Source organism: Miscanthus floridulus, chromosome 8 (genome assembly GCF_019320115.1).
Source record: "Miscanthus floridulus cultivar M001 chromosome 8, ASM1932011v1, whole genome shotgun sequence".
Lineage (NCBI taxonomy): Eukaryota > Viridiplantae > Streptophyta > Magnoliopsida > Poales > Poaceae > Miscanthus > Miscanthus floridulus.
In genome coordinates this window covers 77,878,834-77,900,271 of record NC_089587.1, presented here as the reverse complement: position 1 = coordinate 77,900,271, position 21,438 = coordinate 77,878,834, and the positions used below count along the sequence as shown (strand labels likewise).

Sequence of the window (21,438 nt, the reverse complement as noted above, 5' to 3'; positions counted from 1 at the left end):
GCTCCTACGCGGCCGGGTAGAGACCTACAGATGATGTCTCCGCTCGGACGGCGGGACCCTCCAAGGCAACGGCGCGCCACTGAGGGCGGAGGAGGCTCGGAGGCCAGCGGCCGGGCGGGAGACCAGCTGGTGATGCCTCCGCCCGGACCGGCGGGGACCCTCCAAGGCGACGGCGCGCCATTGAGGGCGGAGGCTCCGAGGCCAGTGGCCGGACAGAGACCAGCTGGTGATGCCTCCGCCCGGACCGGCGGGGACTCTCCGAGGCAACGGCGTGCCCCTAAACGCGGAGGCCAGCGGCGAGAGAACCATGGCACCCGCGCGGCCGGGCGAATATCCACGAAGAACGTCTCCGACCGTCGGTGGAGACCCGCCAAGGGAGCGGCACGCCGTGGGGATGAAGGCCGGCGCCGGGGAGCCAGGCCTTTGGGCCGAAGACCAAGCTACAGTGGGCCGACTGCTCATGGAGGCCCATTGCTTAGAAACGGTGTGGCAAGACTGCCCCGCGAATAAGAGGCTAGCGGCAGAATATTCCAGGAATGATGTACTGTAGCAGTTGAGGGGCATTGTAATAAATTCTGTTATGTGGTAGTTGAGTCCATAAATAGAGGACACTTGTAACCATGGAGGTGGTTGGTGGATGAATTAATGAAACCATATCTTCTCGCGCCATTCCCTTACTCTCCACTATCCCCCCCTGTCGCTCGTACCCCGAGCCTCCGCCTGAGGCCGGCCGTCCGACGGGCGGAGGCTTTGGTCTTCGCCACGTAGGTTGAAACCTCTAGTTTCAACAAACTGCAACAACTCATGTCGACGCAGCAGCAGCAGCAACAGATGTGGCAGTACCATGTCTCGGAGTACCAGCCAAGGCAGGACGCTACGCCTTCCTCGGTGTCGGCGTTGGTGGCGACAGCGTGGCACGGAATTTCAAATTTTTGTGAAGATTTTTTTTTTGAAATTTGTGAATAATTTGACATATATTTCTCTATGTCTGGAATCCATAGAAATAATTTTGTAATTTTTTTAAAAAAAATTGGTATATATTTGTATATTCCGAACTTACATCACTCGGTCTAATAAATTACACTCAAGACATCATTGTAAATATAGTAATAAAACAGTGTAAATATAGTTAGAAGACGGTGTAAGTGTATGAAAAAAATTCAGTTGACAGTAGGGATCAAAATAACTGAATGTCACGTAGACGGATCCATAATTAATTTAGAGCGTGGACACTATATGTTCCATATGTGTATACTCGTATTTGCGATATGGTACAGTACCATACCTTTGCATCCATTTAGTAGAAGAAGCATTGCCCACGAAACCTGGAGGTCACACACAATGATATCCTCCTTCAGTGTTGTTGCAGACGCCATAACAGGGGTACGTGTTTCGATCGTCACACTCGCGAAGCCTGGAGGGCACACACAATGATATCCTCCTTCAGTGTTGTTGCAGACGCCATAACAGGGGTACGTGTTTCGATCGTCACACTCGTTGGTATCTGAACAACCAATAATGCACGAGAGAGACAATAACAACACACATTAATACTAGAAGTCTTCAGTAAAAAAAACTAGAAGTCGATAACCAAGAGTGGAAACAATAATATAATACTAATGAGCATGCATATAGTATATGTTATATATTTACCTTTACATCCATTGGGAATGTAAGGGTTGCCTTGGTAGCCCTCTGGGTGCAGTTGCAGACGTGCCCACCACCACCAGGGCTGCCCTTGCAAAAGCTGTTGGCTGCTGCGGCACGCCGCCGAGGACCCATTGCCGTGGCACGTTGTGTGGTTGATCTTCCAGTCCAGCACCGCGGGAAGGCTACTCAACCAGGCGTATGCAGTATCATGAAAATCTAGCTCGAATCCACTATCCAGATCCTGGCTGCCATATTGGGGCCTGCCACCTCGTTCGTCGAGAGGACCTTGAACCCGTAGGTGCTGCGCTCCTTTATGATATTGGCCTGGCAGCAGTAGATGCCGGAGCAGTCTGTGATACGAGGAACTGTCCACCTCCGGTTGTGCTTGTCCCAGTTGCAGAAGGTAGAGCAGGTGCTCAACAAGGTTTGTATTATTTGGGATCCCCATCCCCCTCGAGGAGGAGGACCTGGACGTTGCACCCGAGCGCAAACAGCCTGTTCCTTCTCCAACTCAGGGTGTACACTCCGGCCTTCCCGAGAGCGCCACTCCATGTACCATTTGTTATGGGATTGGGGCCGAGGAAATTATTTGTTCTTATCCTTGCCAGGGAAGTAGGCGAAGCTGGCGTTGATGCGCACCGTGGCGTCGGGGATGGAGATCTCCAGCACCTGCACGCTGCCGTCGCCGAGGAACAGCGAGCTGTTCCTGCAGATGACGTTGAAGCCGGGGAGGTAGCACTTGGACGACTCCACGCCGAACGGGTGCGGGATGCTGATGTTCCCGCAGTGGCTGGTGCAGCCGGGCAACGCTACCACCACGTCGTCGGTCGCTGCGCCCCAACGCCGGCCGTGGTGCCAGCAACGATGCTGCTGCAACCACGGCTGCCGCGAATAGCACCACTGATCTCCTGCTCATGGCTATCTGCCTCATCTTGATGATCGCGCGCAATATTGCTGCTCTAGAGGTAGCACTTTAGTCTTTCGATCCGTCCTCACTAGCTAGCTACTCCTATATATACTTAACCTCCGTCGATAACCAAGCTAGCAGGAGTATATATCTTGATGGCGGTCTCTAGCTTTGTTTCTTCCAACAGTGATTATTCTACCACTGAACCACTCTTCCTACCTGCTTCGCCCACTATTATTAGAGATATAGACAGGGGTGGACCTACAGTTGTGTCCGGGGTATTCCAGACATACCCAATATTTTAAGAAAATTTTTAGTAGTTCTTGGAGGTATATACATATACAATATAGTTAAGGTCTCAAAATTACGATTCTTACACTATTTTCTCGCTGTAATTCGTGTCTAACTGAAAGCAGCCCACAGGCCACACCTAGCCGGATGGCCAAATGGCCCATCTGGCCTTCCTACTCCCAAATCCCCAATTCCCCCCACTCCCCAAACCCATCAGGCTGCCGTAGGGGTAGGGTAGCCAGCAGCTTGGACTGTTCGACAGACGCGGGAACCACGCCGCGGCGCCGACGCCCCCCCCTAGCTGCGGAGCCAGAGCTGCTCGCTCGGCGTAACCCGAAGCCGTAGGAGCCAGCGAGCCCGACTGCTCCAGTTCTCTGCTCCGAAGTGCGGACCTATCCGACCTCGATTTGATTTCTTCGTCCAGAGGTAATCAAAATTCAAATCCCTTTTGCTTTGCTAGTTCTGTCAAATCCAGAGGTGAACTTTTTATGTTGTTCAATCCAAATATTTTCTTGCAATGGGCGTTACCATACTCTAAAATTCTGGGTCCGCCACTGGATATAGATAGATATAATAAATATTAGTGTTCGCACAAACACTCTCTAGCAGTCTACGCCAGGGAATATTGGCTGAATCACGTGGCTGGTTACAAGGTTTTGCATCAAACAGACAGTAGTGGTTTACAGCTCCCGACAAGCAAATTAGTTAGTTATATATAATCCCCTGAATAAGATACCTGCAAAGTAAGTCATATTAAAATTAAGAGAGAATTATGTATTGGCACTAAAACAAATCAGTCTTTCGTATTTAGCCCTTAAAAATTTGAAATTTCTTATCTGGCAACAAGTTAAAATTTCCTTCCCTATATGGCACTACCGTCCATTTTATCCTTTCATCAGTTAGTTGACTATTTTGATCGTGTCAGTTTTTTCTTAGCGTGACCAACGTGATTTTTTTTTAATTTTAACACTTTTTTAAAACTAATTTTAAATTTAACACGGTCGGGTTTTTTTTAACTAACACTTTTGGCCACGCCTATTGCCCTGGCGTGGCCAAATGGCCATGCCGCGCCACGCATGGTGGTTGCGGCAGAGGGCTGACGGCGCAGGGCCTGCCGCGCTACCGATCTTGGCGCGGCACTGCCTCGCCCTGATCCATGGCGCGACAAAGGCCAGAATAAATATCACGAGCGAGCCCCCCCCCCCCCCCCCCCCCCCCAGCCCGCACCCCTGGCCCCGCCTGCCCGCCGCCAGCCGGCACAATGCCCCGCCGCCGGCAGCGCCCGCCGCCATCGCGTCTCAAGGGCCGCCCGCTCCTAAGGTACCTCCCTCTCGATTCATGTTATTTTGATTATTATTGTTTTAGGATAATTAGTGATTTTAGGATAATTAGTACTATAGGATAGTTAGGGTTTTATGATTGTTATTGATTTATGATAGTTAGGTTAGTGAATTTGTTTTGTGATTTACGTAGGTAGTTTTTAGGTTTGAGGTTAGGATTTTGGGTTTAGGGATTGATTAAGTATTTATTATTAGTTTATAGTTAGTTATTTAGTTAGGGATTTTGGGTATAGATACTAGTTTACAAATGTCGGTACGTACTAGTGCGTGATATGTCGATTTTGATGACTTCATGAAGTTTCGTCAAATGCTTATATTCCTAGTGAAGTTGTTTATGTTACTAGTGCGTGATATGTCTGTTAGTTTTACTTTGAATATATACATGTGCTTTCATATTGCATAACAAGTAGTTCAAATTTTGCAATGCTACATAATGTTAATTTGAATTTTGTTAATTTGAATACTCTAACGCTTTGTTTATCAATTTGTAACAGGATGTCCCCCCACGCAGCTCCCGTTGTACCCATTCTTGAGGTGGAGTACGACGACCAGCACCGAGCACATATCTTGAGTGACAACGACGCAGAGGTGGCCTTGCCTCCTTTAAGGCCCCGCACGCACACCAGGACGCACTAGTGGGACGAGCATTACGTGCCGTACATACGGCGTGCCGGCTTCCTCGAGCTTGTTCGTGTTGTCAACCACAGTCTTCCGCCCCTTGACCCAACACTACTTACTACAGTTGTAGACAAGTGCGAGTGTATTCTTTGTACATAAACTTTCTTGTAACAAATTTGAGGCAACTAACAGTCGTTCTATTCTTATAACAGGTGGAGGCCTGAGACCCACACATTCCACCTACCTTGTGGCGAGATGACCTTGACCATGCAAGACGTAAAGGCTATTTTTGGCCTTCGATTGGGGGTACTTTCAGTGACAGGGATAGTTGACAACGATCACTGGAGGGAGCTGGTGGCTCAGTTTACTGGCTTTCTTCCACTGGACGACGAGGCTTTCAAGAAAAATAAGTGAGAAATTGAAGTCTATTAATACTTACATTGCTTTCCTGCAGCCATCGGGTCTCATGTTCTTTGGTAAATTTCAAGAAAACTTCCGGTGCTTCGTCGTCCTGGATCACGGAGCGCTTTGATTACTTGGACCCACAGGCTGAGGAGGCTCAGATCGACAGGTTCGCTCGAGTGTGGCTCTAGCACTTTCTTGTGCTTTCCTCTTCCCAGACGCCTCGGGCAACACCATCAGCTGGATCTTCCTTGACATACTACGTCAGCCGTGGGAGAACATAGCGGCGTACAGCTGGGGCAGCGTAGTCCTAGCATGGACATATCGATAGCTATGCGTTGCCTACCGTCGCACCTCAGGGTATGCAAACCTTGGAGGTTGCTCGTACCTACTCCAGGTTTAGCATTGGGAACGATGGCCCGTTGGGAGGCCACTTAGTACTGGTTTACCGGTAAGTACTTCGATTCATTATATTCTTCGATATGGTTACATATGATGAGTTTATTAATGGCTAATTCATTATCGTGTTCAATTCAGCAATGGAACGGGCAGGATACACTCCCTACAGCTCTGTTTATCTGGACGGAATCATAGTTAGTTAGAGGGAATGCGAGGCGCAAGTACAAGGAGTACACGGACGGTCTCGACGTCCTGACACAGCACCAGGTTACGCTATCTTTACTATCATACATGTGTCTTGTTCGATCTACACTATATCACAACCTAACTCAATTATGAAATTTTAGGTGCATTGGTATCCTTAGGATGCTTCGGAGCTCCAGTACTATCTCAGTCCTATCACTAGGGACGAGTCAGACGAGTATCGCTGCGACGTCCCTCTTATTTTCTTCCATGTGGTCGAGATTCACTTGCCCATCAGGGTCTGCAGACAGTTTGGAAGAATGACAGGCTATCCACCACCGCTTTACTCCACCAACCAAGGATTGCATGGGTGTGATATCGATTAATAATAAAGCTACAATTCAGAGGTGTGTGTGGTACAACTAACATCGTTTTGTTGCAGGTATGACCACAGCAAGAGGTACAAGACCAAGGATTGTCGCGTGACACACAGCGCGCACATCCATTTGTGGCAGAACAGGGTACGATAGTTGGTCCATGTGGGTCCTCCACATGACCAGCACTTCGACGAGTACCTACGGTGGCTTCACAGGTCTACGAGGACACATATCAAGCCCACGTACACTGAGGAGGCGATTGACGAGGACTCGGAGGAAGATGTCATCAAAGATGTGTACGACGTTACCACTAGGGATGACACACAGCTACAGAGAGCCTCGCTTCAAAGATACGTGGTAAGATACTTGAATGGTACAATTTGTTATCCTTTTGGTATTAAGTATGTGTACTAAAACTGTCCAACCGTGTTTCTGTACCCAGGCGACACAATTGTCAAGGATGTCCAACGAAGCAGCGTTTCGGCTTCACGAGTCTAGAGGGTAGGGGCTAGGCGTTCTCGCGGCTTTTGTGAAGGTAAACATAAACTTGTCCGTTCCAAAAATATTTCTTTAGTGTATATGTATTTGGGAAATGCACTAACTTTAACATCTATTTATGCCGAAGGTGAAGAAGAGCTACAGGAAGCTAGCTCAGAAGCTGAGCTGCATGGACACTCCTTATGAGGAACTGCCACTCCCAACGCGGTCGGGTGGCACGTCTTCAGCCTCTTTGAGGACACCAGCCGGCTCTTCTCAGCCGATGACAGGTGCCACTTCCGCGGTGCATACACCACCACATCATAGCGCTGGGAAGGACCCTGCAACCGAGGACGACGATGACGATGACAACGACCCCCCGAGCTTCCGCAGACAGCACGACCAGTGGGACGATTGGCCGCAGAACGAGATCGGCATGTCTCAGCTAGGTGGTGCCCCACTTGGTACCCAAGGAGCCTCACAAGTACTAACAAAGGTAATTTCTTTAAATACGTATGCTCCATAAACTAACGATCATAAAGAATTATAAGTAATCGTGCGTATCATATACTTGCAGGGTACGAGCCGTACGCACCGTCGACGTGACCAAACCGACGTTGGCTACACTCCCAATGTGTTGCCAATAAATCCGAAGAGACAGAGGCGTCCGAGGGATCCTTACACTCCTGGGTCTTAGTTTGTTAGGTCAAACGAATATTGGTGTCCGAAACTTGCGGGGTTATTTGGTCATGTTATGTCAAACTTATGTCAAATGAATGAAAATGTTATGTGGTTAATTTGCGCACGGACTTTATTTATTTGCTTCATATTCGTTTCTATGAGTCGCGTCAGCACTGCCGGCGAGATTAAGTAGCAACTAGTTCGGGAACCGGCAGTCCCGCCGTATCTCGACGCCGGTGGCCGGCGTCTTGCGCGAGGGGTCGAGGAAGCTGGGGTCCATGGTCGCGTCGCTGCCGATCCTACAATATGGGGTCGAAAAGCCCAAGAAATAAGTTCCCTTAAAAAATATTCGTTTCAATCCGATCCAATTTTTCGTCAAGCACTACTTAGAATAACTCCCATTATCAGCGCGACGCGCTCCGATTAAACCGTCCAGGTACCGCCGAACGAGCGGCGGGCGCGGCGGTCAGGCAGGCGGGACTGGCCGTGGGGTTTTATTCGGCTCTGCCGCGCCACGGGTCAACGCCTTGACGGTGGCGCGGCAGGCCCTGCCCCGTCAACGGTCAGCGATTCCGATCGCCACCACGTCAGCCCTCTGCCACGCCACCATGCATAGCGCGGCACAGGCATTTGGCCACGCCAGGGCAATAGGCGCGGCCAAAAGTGTTACTTTAAAAAAAACATGTTAGATTTAAAATTAGTTTTCAAAAAGTGTTAAAATTAAAAAAAAACACCAATGTACCCTCTGTTACCTCACGTCCTCACCCCAGGCGCCACGTTCACAGGGACACGCCTGCCCCCAGCGTTCTTCTCTTCCCGTTCAAACGCGCAGAACCCCCCATAGGCCCAGACCCCAGGTCCGTCCGTGAGGGGAACGGAAAAAAAAGGATCGAGAGATTCAAAACCTTCCAAAACCCTCGCCACCCGCCGCCGTAGCCGCCATGGACCGTGCCCCGCCGCGCGGCGTGCCCCGCGACGTCGTCGACCAGCGGTGGCTCACCGTCTTCGCCTTCTAGGCCGCGGTCTCGGCCGCCGCTTCGGCGCTCCACCTCGCGGTGTCCCCGCGAGGCCGCCGCCACCCGCTCCTCGGCATCCCCACCGGTCTCCTCCTCGCGCTCGAGCCATTCCTCACTTTCGCCGCCACGGGGCTCCTCGCGCTCGCGTTCCTCCTCACCGAGTCCCCTCCCCCGCTGCCGCGGAGCGCGCTCGCGACCGCCCTCTTGGCCGCGGCCGGCACGCTCTACGTGGGCGCCGCCGCGGCGATGCTACCCGAGGACGCCGGGTGGGAGGTCGTCGCTTGGCTCGGGTTCCGAGGCGCCATGCTTGGGTCCATCTTCGCCGGGCACTATTTTGGCCGTCGGAGGTGGTTGCTCCAGTTCCCTGTCGTGCAGGTGAGTAGATTGGGGAAAATTGTGGTTTCTCATACAGAGAATAGTTTTGAGTGTTCTGAAATTCCAGATGATCTGTAAATGTCCACACAACACTATTGCAATAATAGAGGTTGGAATTCATGCTTAAACGGCGTGCTTTTGGATTACCCACTTAGGTTGGTACTAGTGACTTCTGTTGTTGAATCAACATAAGCATTGGCTGTTTTTCTTTTGCTCTTGTGTGCTTCCTAGTTGCTGTTGTGCTCGACAGCTTCCCCTACAATTTATTTTCGATTCACGTGTGAATGGAAACTGATAAGATGAGGGTATGAACTGAAAACTGATCGGATGGGGGTATGAACTGAAATTGAAAACGGGTCAGATGGGTGTGGGCGTGCCTACTCTGTCTTATAATTCTGGTGAAGAAGCTATCACGAAGGCAGCCGGTTGATAAACAGTGTGCTGTTTATATAAGATTAGAAATTTTGAGCCAGGATTTATTAAACTTGTTCTGGCAGTCTAGCATAGGCTTGCACTTCTTCCAGGAGTTGCTATGATCAAATTTGCATCCATACAGTTGATATTCCTTCTCTTTATGTTGCCTGGATGCGTTTCCCCACCTAGATCCGCTCTAATGCAGTGAATTGATAACTGATACGTGATGGCTATTTCTGTTTGATAACTGATTTGGTATTACTGTTTTCCTTGGAAGCCCCCCATGGACTTGGACGACTTGGACGTCACAATGCTTACCTTCGGTTCGACGGCTAATCAGTGGTGGTGGTGGTGATCTGGGAGCAGTAACAAGGAAATTGTTCTATTCCTACCAAACTAAAGTAGTGGCAGGGCAAGGATTCAAGCCCTGGAATGAGATTTCTGTTCATGTCACGATGATGACAACATTGAAACCAGTCGATCAATCTTCTGAACATGTTCCTCGTCTTCTTCGTGCTACTGAACTCATCATAGTAAAATTGATCGATGGGACTCCAGTGAGAATATGGGAGTTGGTTGATCGATCATCAGGCCATGGAATTCCATGGGTTCTCTTTTTGGCTATTGCTTCTATGGGTACCGGAACTTGCAGTGCATTCTGGCATTATTCAGCTTGTACTGGCCTGTAACTTTTGATAAGGAGGTGGGGCTTGGCTGCTTGATTTGGAACATACACATGAGCAGAGTTATCGAGTGTTTGTATCAGGATCTTTTTTTATACTCCACTGTTCATTAGTATGAAAGCAAAGGACTACAGCAGGAAGAACATGCATAGTCCAGCTGCTGAAGCTCTCATTGCAGACTTCGATTATCAAAATCCCATGTTTTAGTTCACAATATATTTGTGATATTTATAATTTTCTTATTTAACAACATGTCCATCTATTATTATTTTTATTTGGCATCATGTTTTTCTGCTACAAAGAAGGACATTCATGTCATTTTACCAGCCACTTAACGCCGTTACTGGCCCAAATGGACGGCAGTGCTATCTAGGGAAGAAAATTTCAACTTGGTGCCAAATAAAAAAGTTCAAAATTTTCAGTGCCAAATACATAATTCTCCCTAAAATTAATTATGCCAGGTTTTGGGCATCACGCGGCCACCATATAGCAACCCGGGAATGTGAATCGATCCCAGCAGCATTCCCCCCGTGGTTGTTGAACGACATGCTTAGCCTTTTCAATTTTTAGTAATGAGAGGATTAAGTCCAGCTTTCGGTGCCCCGCTGTAGGAACGCGCGTGTGATTTGTATATTACTGCCCCTGCAGTATGTATGTGCCATTGCCGTGTTGTGTGTAAACATGAAAGAAAAGGAAAGCTGAACCTAACTTAGGCGGCGTGAGGTGTGGAATGTAACTTAGGCGGCGTAAGGGATCAACTTTCAGCCCTTGCAACCAAATCTAAAGTATGCATTGCATTATTTAACAACCATACACCTTTTTTTTAGATAATAGATTTGTTCCAGCTTTAAGCATCTCCAAAGAAGAGGCATGCATCACACCATGATTATTACAAGACAAGAATGATGCATGACTACTACTCAAAATCAAAAGGCAAAGAGTGTTAACATTATTGACCAATGTGAAACCCAAACGACCATCCATGAGATGCCCAGAACTGCATAGCTGTAGATTCGAGATGTTGGCATGCCTTTTCCTTCTGGTTATCAGTGTGCTGCTTGTAATAACATAGCCCAAAAGACCGAAGCTAGTGTGTAATGATGAGTAATGACGTTTAAAGAAAAGATGTCGTATACTCCCTCCATTTATGAAAGGATACAACAGGATTTGAACTTGCTTAGCTTTAATTAAGTTTATAGTGACTAGTATTAATTTTTATGCATCCAACTAGATTTACTATGAATGTTAGTATATTTCATAATTAATTTATTGATACTTATTTTGTATCATAAATGTTAGTATATTTTTAATATAACTTTGGTCAAACTTTAAACAATTTTTACTATGAATGTAGTTTCTAATTTACTATAAAAGCAACAAAATTTACTACCATGCCAATTCCATTCTAAGTAGATTATTCTTAGTCACAGGATAACCTTTCTTTCAAAAACCACATGAATATTTCTATTTTTAGAAATACATTGAAATGCCAAATTTCCTCTACAACCTAGTATTGTAGGAGGTTGGGGACATATATTACCCTGAAAAATGAGAGCTCAAATAGTGTTGTTGTGGCTTTGGATGGTCAGTTCAGCTTGGCCATCCTGTTGCGAGGTATGAGGACAAGACATGCAAATGTTAATGCCATGCTTGATAAAATATAAAATTGGGTTGAATTTCACGCCATTATGACAATTTCTTAGATAGAGCATGTGTGCTGGCATACGTGCAAAAAACTTTGATGGATGAAAAAGTATAGGATTTGATGTGTGTGTGTGTGGGTGGGGGGGGGGGGGTATGCCAAATGGAAAAGTAAAGGCATCCAAACAAACAAGATAATATTTAAAGGCAGATACACCATGAATTGGGGATTTCCAAATATCATAGTGAATTAACTGAAATGGTTTAGAATCATGAGATGGAAATAATTCAAAGGGGAGTCTAGTGTGTTGACCCACTTGACATGCATGGCATATGGAACTATCTTTCCCATGGAATCAATAATGAAGAAAATAATGATTAATTCCACATATACGATCATGTTCTTATTATAGCTATGTACAGCACATGTACAACCTAAATTACAAGAGACAGTTACAACAAATTTACAACCAAATAGGCAACTAACCAACATCACAATTTGGCTAGCTATCAATGCAATCGTCAAGTTGGTTGCACTGCCAGATTGCAATGGTGTCGTGTGTTGCTAATGCATTGGTTAATAGGAGATAATAAGGTTACTGGAGATAATACTTTAACATCGCCTTCTTGTTTACTGGAAAATCCTTCAAATGACATATTGTGGTGAACATGTTTCTTTTATAACTCTCAAGTTTTCAAGTGTCATCTCAACTTCTCTCATAGTAGGCCGGTCTTCTCCATTCAAGTTTGTACACGTTGCTGCCAGTTCAGCTACTTCACGGACTTGTCCATCCTCTTCCATGATTTGAGGATCTATTATGTCAACAAGTTTGCCTTCATCAAGTAAGGATGCAAAATGTGAAACAATGCTCTCACCGTCACTTGACCGGTAGATGGATGGTTTCTTTCGAGTTATCAATTCTATAAGAAGAACACCAAAATTGTAGACGTCACTCATATCAGTTAGTCTTCCTTTGTAATAATATATGGGGTCTAAGTAACCAATGGTCCCTTGAACCACTGTAGTCACTCCATTTTGATCAATCGGGATATACTTTGAAGCTCAAAAGTCCGATACCTTTGCTGCTAAATTATCATCAAGCAATATGTTAGATGACTTGATATCTCTGTGGATTATTGGAGTTGAAGCAGCTGAATGTAGATAGGCTATAGCTTTAGAAACTTCAAGAGCAATCCTAAATCGGTCATCCCATGATAGTGACATTGGTCCATTGATATGAAGATGATGTTCAAGAGTACCATTTGATATGAACTCATAAACCAATAGAGGAACTTCTGTCTCGAGACAACATCCTAGAAGCTTGACAACATTCCTATGGTTGATTTGAGAAAGTATTGCCACCTCATTTATGAAGTCATCAATTTCTCTTTGCACAACAATCTTTGATTTCTTGATGGCCACTACTTATAGGTCTAAAAGTCCTTTATACACAACACCATGTCCTCCTCCACCAACTTGATGAGATGCATCAAACTTGTTTGTAGCCTTCTCAATCTCCCGTAAGGGAATTATCATCCTTGTACCAATATCTAACTTCTGTGATATCAATTTTGCTGGAGTAGCAACCCATGGTTTTGCTTGAAAAATCTTTCTTTCATCCTTTCAACCTTACATAGCTTGATCTTACGTGCTATGAATGGTGCACCAAGTGCCAAAAGTAAGAGACCTATACCACCACCAACTCCTAGCCCGATGCTTAAACCTGAATAAAGTAAAAAAAAAGTATGGTTGGCTAAATTCATGAGTATGAAGCAAGCAGTAGGCATATTCAAGTAAAAAATTTAGGATGCAAATCATTCTAAAGCTTTAGTTTGCTCTGCTATAGTATATTTAAACCTGTGATGACACAAATTTATATACAATGTAGTAATAATATACAATGTAATGCGATGGGTGTACACAATGGCTTGCCACCTGTGAAGGATTTCTTGATTGTAATGCACCCCCCCTTTTGTGAATGGATTCCCATATGTTCCATTAGGACATTCACAATGGAAACTTCCTGGAAAGTTTAGGCAGCTTCCATAGCATGAGTGTGCTACTGGATCAACACACTCGTCGATATCTGGAAAATATATTTATGCGAGTCAGTAGTTTGAATAGAACATTAAGGAATTAAGACGATTCAGGGAGCAGTGCCACCACTATGTTACCATGTTTACTGAAAAAATGATACGAACAAGGTAGTGTATCAAAGAATTAATAAACCTAAGTAATTAGCATCAGAAATTCAGAATAAGTTGTAATCCTGGTTTTGATTTTCATTGAGGTAGGTACCTTTGCATCCATCTGGGACATAAGCATTGCCATGAAAGCCAGCAGGACACTGGCAATTGAAAGTTTCTTCTGTATTCTTGCAGTCTCCATAGCATAAATGGATGCTGCTTGCTTATCAGCCATGATAAAGTGTTTTTCTCTCACAACAAAACAGGATCAATCAGCTTATAAACCACAGAAACGATCAAGCGAACATGGTGCTGGTTAATTGCTAGGACCATACAAAACACGTACTAGCCAACCATATGTTAGATATTCTGAAGGAAACAGCTACTAGAAAGTTAAGCCCAAGAATTAATGATATTTGATTCTCACATGGCTATACTATACCTTAAGATCTAGTTCTTATCTATCTAGGTTGCTTTTTGATTCATTTTCTGTGCAAACATTTTCATAAATTTTACTACCCATCTCTAATTTATATGGTTCGATTCTCCATAATATGCAACATGTTCATATTTTCACCATCTGTATCTTTTCAGACATCGATGAGTGTGCTCATCCGGAGCTCCACTCATGTTACGGGGTTTGCATAAATATGCCTGGAACTTTCCATTGCCGATGTAAGCAAGGAACCTACGGAGACCCCTTCACAAAAGGAGGTTGCAGCTCCCTCTCAAGTGACATGCTACCAATGGCGGACCCCGGATTCAGTCACGACTAGGGCCAAATTTCAAAGGCGAAATACCAATCGCTGCACCATAGTCTATATGACTATATATATATGTGTGTTATATTGGTCAAGAGCAACATGATGCTAAAGTTCTAGTCCTCTTCATCTTCTAAACAAATTAAGAAATCTATAAAATTATATTCTAATTGGAATCAGAAGTTAAAACTCTACGTAGAAATGACAAAATTGAAATTGTAAACCTAGAAGTTAGAATCAAAATCAGCAGAGAATTGAAATAAAGAGAAGAAATCCCTTCACTCTTTCTATTCCAGAGTTCCTGCTCTGCCAGCGCGGGGCTCCAGCCGGCGCAGCAAAATTGGAAACTGGAAATTTGGAATCAAAATCAGTTTCAGGTCTAAATCTAACAAGGGAAGCTTGCTCAGTTGTTGCTCTGCTCGCATGCAAGGAAGGAGCCGGGCAGCCAGCAACGTTGCAGCGGGCAGAGGGCGGGCGGCCGGCGGCGCCGCAGAGCGCAGAGCGGAGGGTGCGAGGCCATGGAACCGGAGCGTGGAGCGGAGGGCTGGAGGGGGTGACGGGCGACGGGACGACGGCGGCGAGCGGTGCAGCGTGTGCGACGGGCGGCGGTGGCAGTCATGAGTCTCGCGAAGCGAGCAAGCTACGGAGCGAGAAGGCAAGCCCCGAGCTGCTCTAGTGCTCTGTTGTCCTACTCTGTTGCTCGGCCTGCTTGTTTTGAGCTGCTTGATGGGCCAAAACTGAAGACCTGCTCTCTTGTTACATGGGCCACGACTAGGGCCATGGCCTGGGCTGCCCCAGTGCTGGGTCCGCCCATGCATGCTGCTTATGTTAACATCTGTAGTAACTTGATTTTTAATTTGTATCCCTATACCCAAAACATATATACCTGATTAGTATAAGGTGCTTATTAATCATATATTTCTATTTTTAGAAAAGGAATCACATATTTCTAGAGGCTGCAGTAGTTTGAAACAATCACTAACAAATTGTTCCTCTCTACTCAACATGCTTTCTAGCTGAATCCAAATTATATAAGATAATATTGCCTCTTAACCATACATTTCAGTGTTGAAAATTGGGCTAGCTGTCGGCGGTGGCACGGTTTTTTTTTTTTTTTTTTTGCTTTTGGCAATTGGTGCACCCTTCGCGGCACCTAAAATCAAGCAGCATAACGTTAAAAAGACAAAACAAAGATTTTTCAAGAAAAATCATGGGCTTCTACTCCAACAATTGGTATCACAGAAGTCAGATATTAGTGAAAGAATGATCATTACCTTGGGAGAGCTAGAGAAGGCTACAAACAATTTTGATCCATCTCATGAAGTTGGTGGTGGAGGGCATGGTATAGTCTATAAGGGACTGCTAGACCTGCAAGTTGTGGCCATTAAGAATTCAAATATCATAGTACAAAAAGAAATTGATGATTTCATAAATGAGGTTGCAATTCTTTCCCAAATCAACCACAGGAATATTGTCAAACTCCTTGGGTGTTGCTTAGAGACAGAAGTACCACGGTTGGTTTACGAGTTTATATCAAATGGCACGCTTGCTCATCATCTTCATGTTGAAGGAAACATATCACTCCCGTGGGATGATCGGATGAGGATTGCCCTCGAAACTTCCAAAGCAGTACCACTGTTGGTTTACGAGTTTATATCAAATGGCACGCTTGCTCATCATCTTCATGTTGAAGGAAACATATCACTCCCGTGGGATGATCGGATGAGGATTGCCCTCGAAACTTCCAAAGCTCTAGCGTACCTACATTCAGCTGCTTCAACACCAGTACTTCATAGAGACATCAAGTCATCTAATATACTTCTTGATGACAATTTAACAGCAAAGGTATCAGATTTTGGGGCTTCACGGCACATCTCAATTGATCAAACTGGAGTGACTACGGCCATTCAAGGAACCATTGGTTACTTAGACCCAATGTATTAGTATACATCCCCCCTAACAGATAAGAGTGATGTTTTCAGTTTTGTTGTTCTTCTTATAGAATTACTTACTAGAAAGAACCAACTGTGTGGACTAGTGATGGTGACAGCCTTGTTTCACATTTCTCATCACTAGTCACTGAGGGTGACCTAGTTGGCATAATAGATCCTCAAATCATGGAAGAAGCAGAGGTTGAAAAGGTTGAAGAAGTTGCCAAGCTAGCAGCAATGTGTACAAAATTGAATGGAGAAGATCGGCCTACAATGAGGGAAGTTGAGATGACACTAGAAAACTTGAGAACCACGAAGAAGCATACTCATCATAATATAGCAACAAAGAGATATGAAAAGGATAAAACTGCTGCTCCTTATATTTCATTTGAAGGACTTACTATGGAAGCAAGTAGACAATACACTACGGAAGAAGAAATGTTGTTGTCAGGCACCTATCCATGATGAGTTCATGTTCTAGCCTAACATTATTGTTCTCTTTTGGATATTATTATGGAATATGTAGCTGCTATAGTTCTTAGATCTTCAATCCTAATACAGAAATGCTATACAACACACATGTGTTTTAGAGAAAAAAACACATGAATTTTTTCTCTCTCTTTTTTTCACCTCGCGCGTGTCGATCGCTCGGCTATTCGTGTTCGTGTGTGGACGAGTGTGATTAGCAGCGGACCCAAAACACATGTACGTGTTCGTGTGTGTTCGTGTGTGATTAGCAGCGGACCCAAAACACATGTACGTGTTCGTGTGTGTTCGTGTGTGGGCTCCAGGTTGTTCGCTTGGATCGATCGCTCGGTTGTTCGTGTGTGGAGACGGCTGACGCCTACGATTTGTGATTTGTCCTTCCATATAAAAAAATTGTTTCTTGTAATCTGTGAATCTATGATCTTGTGATTTGTAATTGTCTGGAGGTAGAAGAAAGCTGGAGGTAGAATGAGGATGGAGGCTGTTGGATCTTAATTCTATAGTGTAAAAAAATTCATGTGTTGAAACTGCATAAAACACATGGTTGTTGGGTAGACAGACTCTCCTAATAAAATCGTTGTGAGCTTTGTGTACTTGTTCTTTGATGTTTGTTGGTTAACTGCAATTTATTTCTTCAATTATGATAGATTCACAACTAGGGGCAGTCGACAGGCAAAAAAGTGTTGCCTTGCCACTCTACCCTATTCTCTATGATCAGAACAAATCGTCGTGAGTAACATTTCGGAACTGATGCCAAGAAACTTGTATCAGTTCCCAAGTCCAGTTCATATATGAATCATGTACTTCAGGCTGGATGTTCCAAATGTAGGCATCGTCGACCACAATATATGGATGGGAAAGAAACGCGCATATTGCCTAGACGACGAGCCACCAACCCACCTTCCCCACATTTTTAAAACAAAATAGAAAGGGGGATAAAAACAAGAAGCAACCTTGGTTGCTTCAAGATCATCTAGCGACCCAAACCCAGTAGTTAAATGGAGAAACGAGAAATGAAAATGGAGGAAGACCAGCAGGGCTTTACTATTTGAGAGGCCTCTCTAAGAATGGCTGCAATTTACACCATTCACTTCTTCCAACCCTCTCAGAAAAACTGTGCACGTTAAGGTCTTGCATAGGCGCTAGGAACCAGAGGAACATGATATGACGCACTGCCTGACCCACTAATCAGCTTCCTAGCGCGCTTTCTGCCTACATGAAGGCAAGGAATTAGTTACTCTAACCTGTCGAACTCCACACGTTAGGTAGTGAACTATGATAAAACACCTAGTTTATGGGGCCCACACCATTCTGAAAATCAAACTTCACACTAGAGCCGCCTTTAGGCCCCGTTTGGTAGGGCTCCGACTTGGCTTCTTGCGACTCCTTGCAAGGAGCCCTGCCAAATTAAACGAGCATCTAAAAAACAGCTCCTTAAAAGGAGCCGTCGGAGGAGCCGAAGCAAAAAAAAAAAGTTGGCTTCTTTTGGCTCCTCACAAACGTAATATAAATTATTATAAAAATGCCACTAGACCCTTTTTGCCAAACGTTTTCTAAAACGGCTCTAACCCCACCAGAGAAGTTGTTCCGATCCATATGAGGAGCCAAAGCTAAAGCCCTTTCAGAAAGAGCCTGGGCCCTACCAAACAGGTTTTTGCAAGGGATGAATTCCTCTTGATCTTAGACCACACCGTTGTACCAGTACTGGGAGTCAAGTATTAATATACATGAGTTGGAGACCCGGATAACAACGCCGTACAAGTTTATGGACTCAAATATGAAAATTCAGAAGTTTGAGACCTACATGAACAACTGTTGCTTTTGTTCTTTCCTAAATATTTGAGAATTACTCGGCTCTTATATATTCCATGCATTCATGGATTGTATTTTCATTCCCAAAAAATTGTAAGTTAATTCATTAAGCCTGTAGATCATTATTATCTAAAAGAATTATGTTTGTTGAATGCAGTTGATACTCTAGATTTCTTTCCATGGACTAGGTCATTGAAGTACTAACTACACCTCACGCCTTCCGAATTATGCTCAGTTTTTTTTTGGTGTGTACACACATGCGTGACAGTGTGATGAACACATCTCCGAAGTCCTAACTTGTGGGAAGTTTCATGTGCCTTTTTGAGATTGAAAAGCTACTTAACGTGGTGGCGCCGTGGAGGTGGACACACGCGCGCGTTCGTTCCTACAGTGGGCCAAAAGATGTACTAGCACTTATTAATCCTGTCATTATTAATTAAATGAAAAGTTAATCGAACAGTTGTATTGATTAAGGGTCCCTTCGGTTAGGCGTTCCCGGTCAGGAACATTTCCAGCCCAGTACAAAGTATCGAATGGTTCTAGGCCCGGAACAATTACAGGCCATTTCGGGCTGGAAACGAACGGGCCCTAAGCGTGTCGTGCAACAACCACGCTATCTGTTGGCCGCATGCGTGATGCCCAAATTAAAACTTGGCATAATTTGAACGTAACTTTGCAGGTATCTTTGTTCAGGGGATTAGCTTAATTAGTGCTTGTCGGGAGCTGCTGTAAACTACTGTTGGATTCAAAATCTGCAGATCTAGCCACGTGATTCATGAATCCAGATCCATTTCCTCGTTGTTTCCCAACTTCCGATTATTTCATTGGTAGCACTATCTATATGCAAGGTGACTAGGCTGATCGATATATAGGAGCAGTGGGAGCTTCACTCGGAGAACCAGCTTGTTGGAAGAACACACAACAAATGTTTACAATCTTGGAGAAGAGCGCGGCGATGAGCAGGAGAGTGGCCGCGCTATTCGTGGGCGCTGCCGTGGTTGCATTGCTGCTGCTGCTGCCACAGCCGGCAGCAGCGGTGGCGGCGGCGGCGACCGATGTAACGTTGCCGGGCTGCACTGTTAGCTAATGCAGGTAAGAAAAAGGATTGGGGAAGAAGACAGCAGAATAGGAGCAGGAAGAGGAATGATTAACGAATTTAGTTATGGGTTACAGATCTCATAATCCCTCGTCCTCTCCGGTTCCCTCCTTAAGTAGTCTGTTACATGCGCCACATTGGGCCGGTAACCAGAGTATTGGGCCTCCTAGACCTTGGGTTCCTTGCCGCCCGGTCTTCAGGGCTGTTTTGGGCCGGAGCCGTTGTCAGACGGCGAACAGGAATAACATTCCCCCCTTCTTCTTCAGAGCCAGCATGACCCCAGGCCGGCGCTCTTGGAAATTGCTGCCGAAGACTGTCAGCGTTCTCCCAGGTAGCCAAAGCCGCCGGCATCTACGACCACTTAACTAGCACTTGCTCGACGGGGTTGTCACCGGACGTCCAACGCGTCTGAAGGATCTGCTGAGGAACCTGAAATTCGACAGCATCAGTTGGCAAGGCCAGAGCCACCGGTTCAGTACCATGGGAGGCCTTCAACTGGGACACATGAAAGGCCGGATGAACTGCAGACGAAGGTGGCAGCGAAAGCTTGTAGGCCATGGCACCAACACGAGCTTCAACTTGGAATGTACCAAAGAAGCGAAAGGCTAGCTTCCGATGTGAACGATAAACCAGGGATGACTGAATGTATGGCTGGAGCTTAAGATATACCCAATCGCCCACGTTAAACTGCCGTTCAGACCGATGCTTGTCGGCTTGACATTTCATCCGTTCTTCAGCACGAAGCAAATGTTGCCTCACCAAATCTTGCATAAGAGCTCGCTCAGCCAACCAGTCATCAATAACAGGCACCTGGGAACTGACAGGCAGCAGACAGACCAAATTGCCAAGGGGCATGTCCATAAAGTACCTCAAAAGGTGATCGGCCGAGAGCTGAATGATGACTTGAATTATATCAGAACTCCGCCAACGATAGCCAATTGATCCATTTGGTTGGGCATGAATGAACAAAACATCGTAGATAAGTCTCCATACACTGGTTTAGACACTCCGTCTGGCCATCCGTTTGGGGATGGTAAGTTGAACTCATCTTGAGCTCCGTACCAGCAAGCTTGAACAAGGATTTCCAAAATGTGCTGGTGAAAATTCGATCTCGATCAGAGATAATAGCAGTGGGCATGCCATGAAGCCTATAGACATTGTCCAAGAATAGCTTAGCCACTTTTGAGCTGTAAAGGGGTGTTTCAGTGGAATAAAATGCCCAAATTTGGTGAACTTATCAATGACAACCAATATAGAATTGGCAGAACCAGATTGTGGCAAACCTTCAACAAAATCCAGTGAAATGACAGAGCAAGCAGAATCTAGAACTGGCAATGGCTGCAGTAGTCCAGGACAACTACTCCTGTCAGACTTGGCTTGCTGACAAACTGAGCAGCTCTTAACCAAGGCAAATATATCAGTTTTCATGTTTGGCCAGTAAAACAATTGCTTGATGCGCTGATAAGTAGCAGGTCCCCTAGAATGCCCTCCCAAAGTACTATCATGCATGGCAGCAAAAATTCTATGCTGAAACTGGACACTGTGTCCCAACCAAAGCTTGCCATCATACTTGAGCAAACCATCCTAGAGAGAAAAATGAGTGTCTGCAGAAGATGATAATGACAGCTTGGCGAGCAACTGCATTGTTTCAGGATCCTGGGCATTAGAATCTTGCGGATCCAACAGCCATTGAGGGGCAACAGTAGATACT

The 21,438-nt window shown here is 45.4% G+C and overlaps 4 pseudogenes; 1 reads left to right on the top strand and 3 right to left on the bottom strand.

Moving 5' to 3' along the window:
* The window catches only part of LOC136475413 (uncharacterized), a 1,268-nt pseudogene extending 1,087 nt beyond the window's left edge, over positions 1–181 (bottom strand).
* The window catches only part of LOC136469429 (wall-associated receptor kinase 3-like), a 9,979-nt pseudogene extending 6,053 nt beyond the window's left edge, over positions 1–3,926 (bottom strand).
* An 8,174-nt stretch (positions 3,927–12,100) lies between these two features.
* Positions 12,101–20,582, bottom strand: LOC136469428 (wall-associated receptor kinase 3-like; annotated as a pseudogene).
* Positions 13,948–16,798, top strand: LOC136475412 (putative wall-associated receptor kinase-like 16; annotated as a pseudogene).
* Positions 20,583–21,438: the final 856 nt, after the last annotated feature.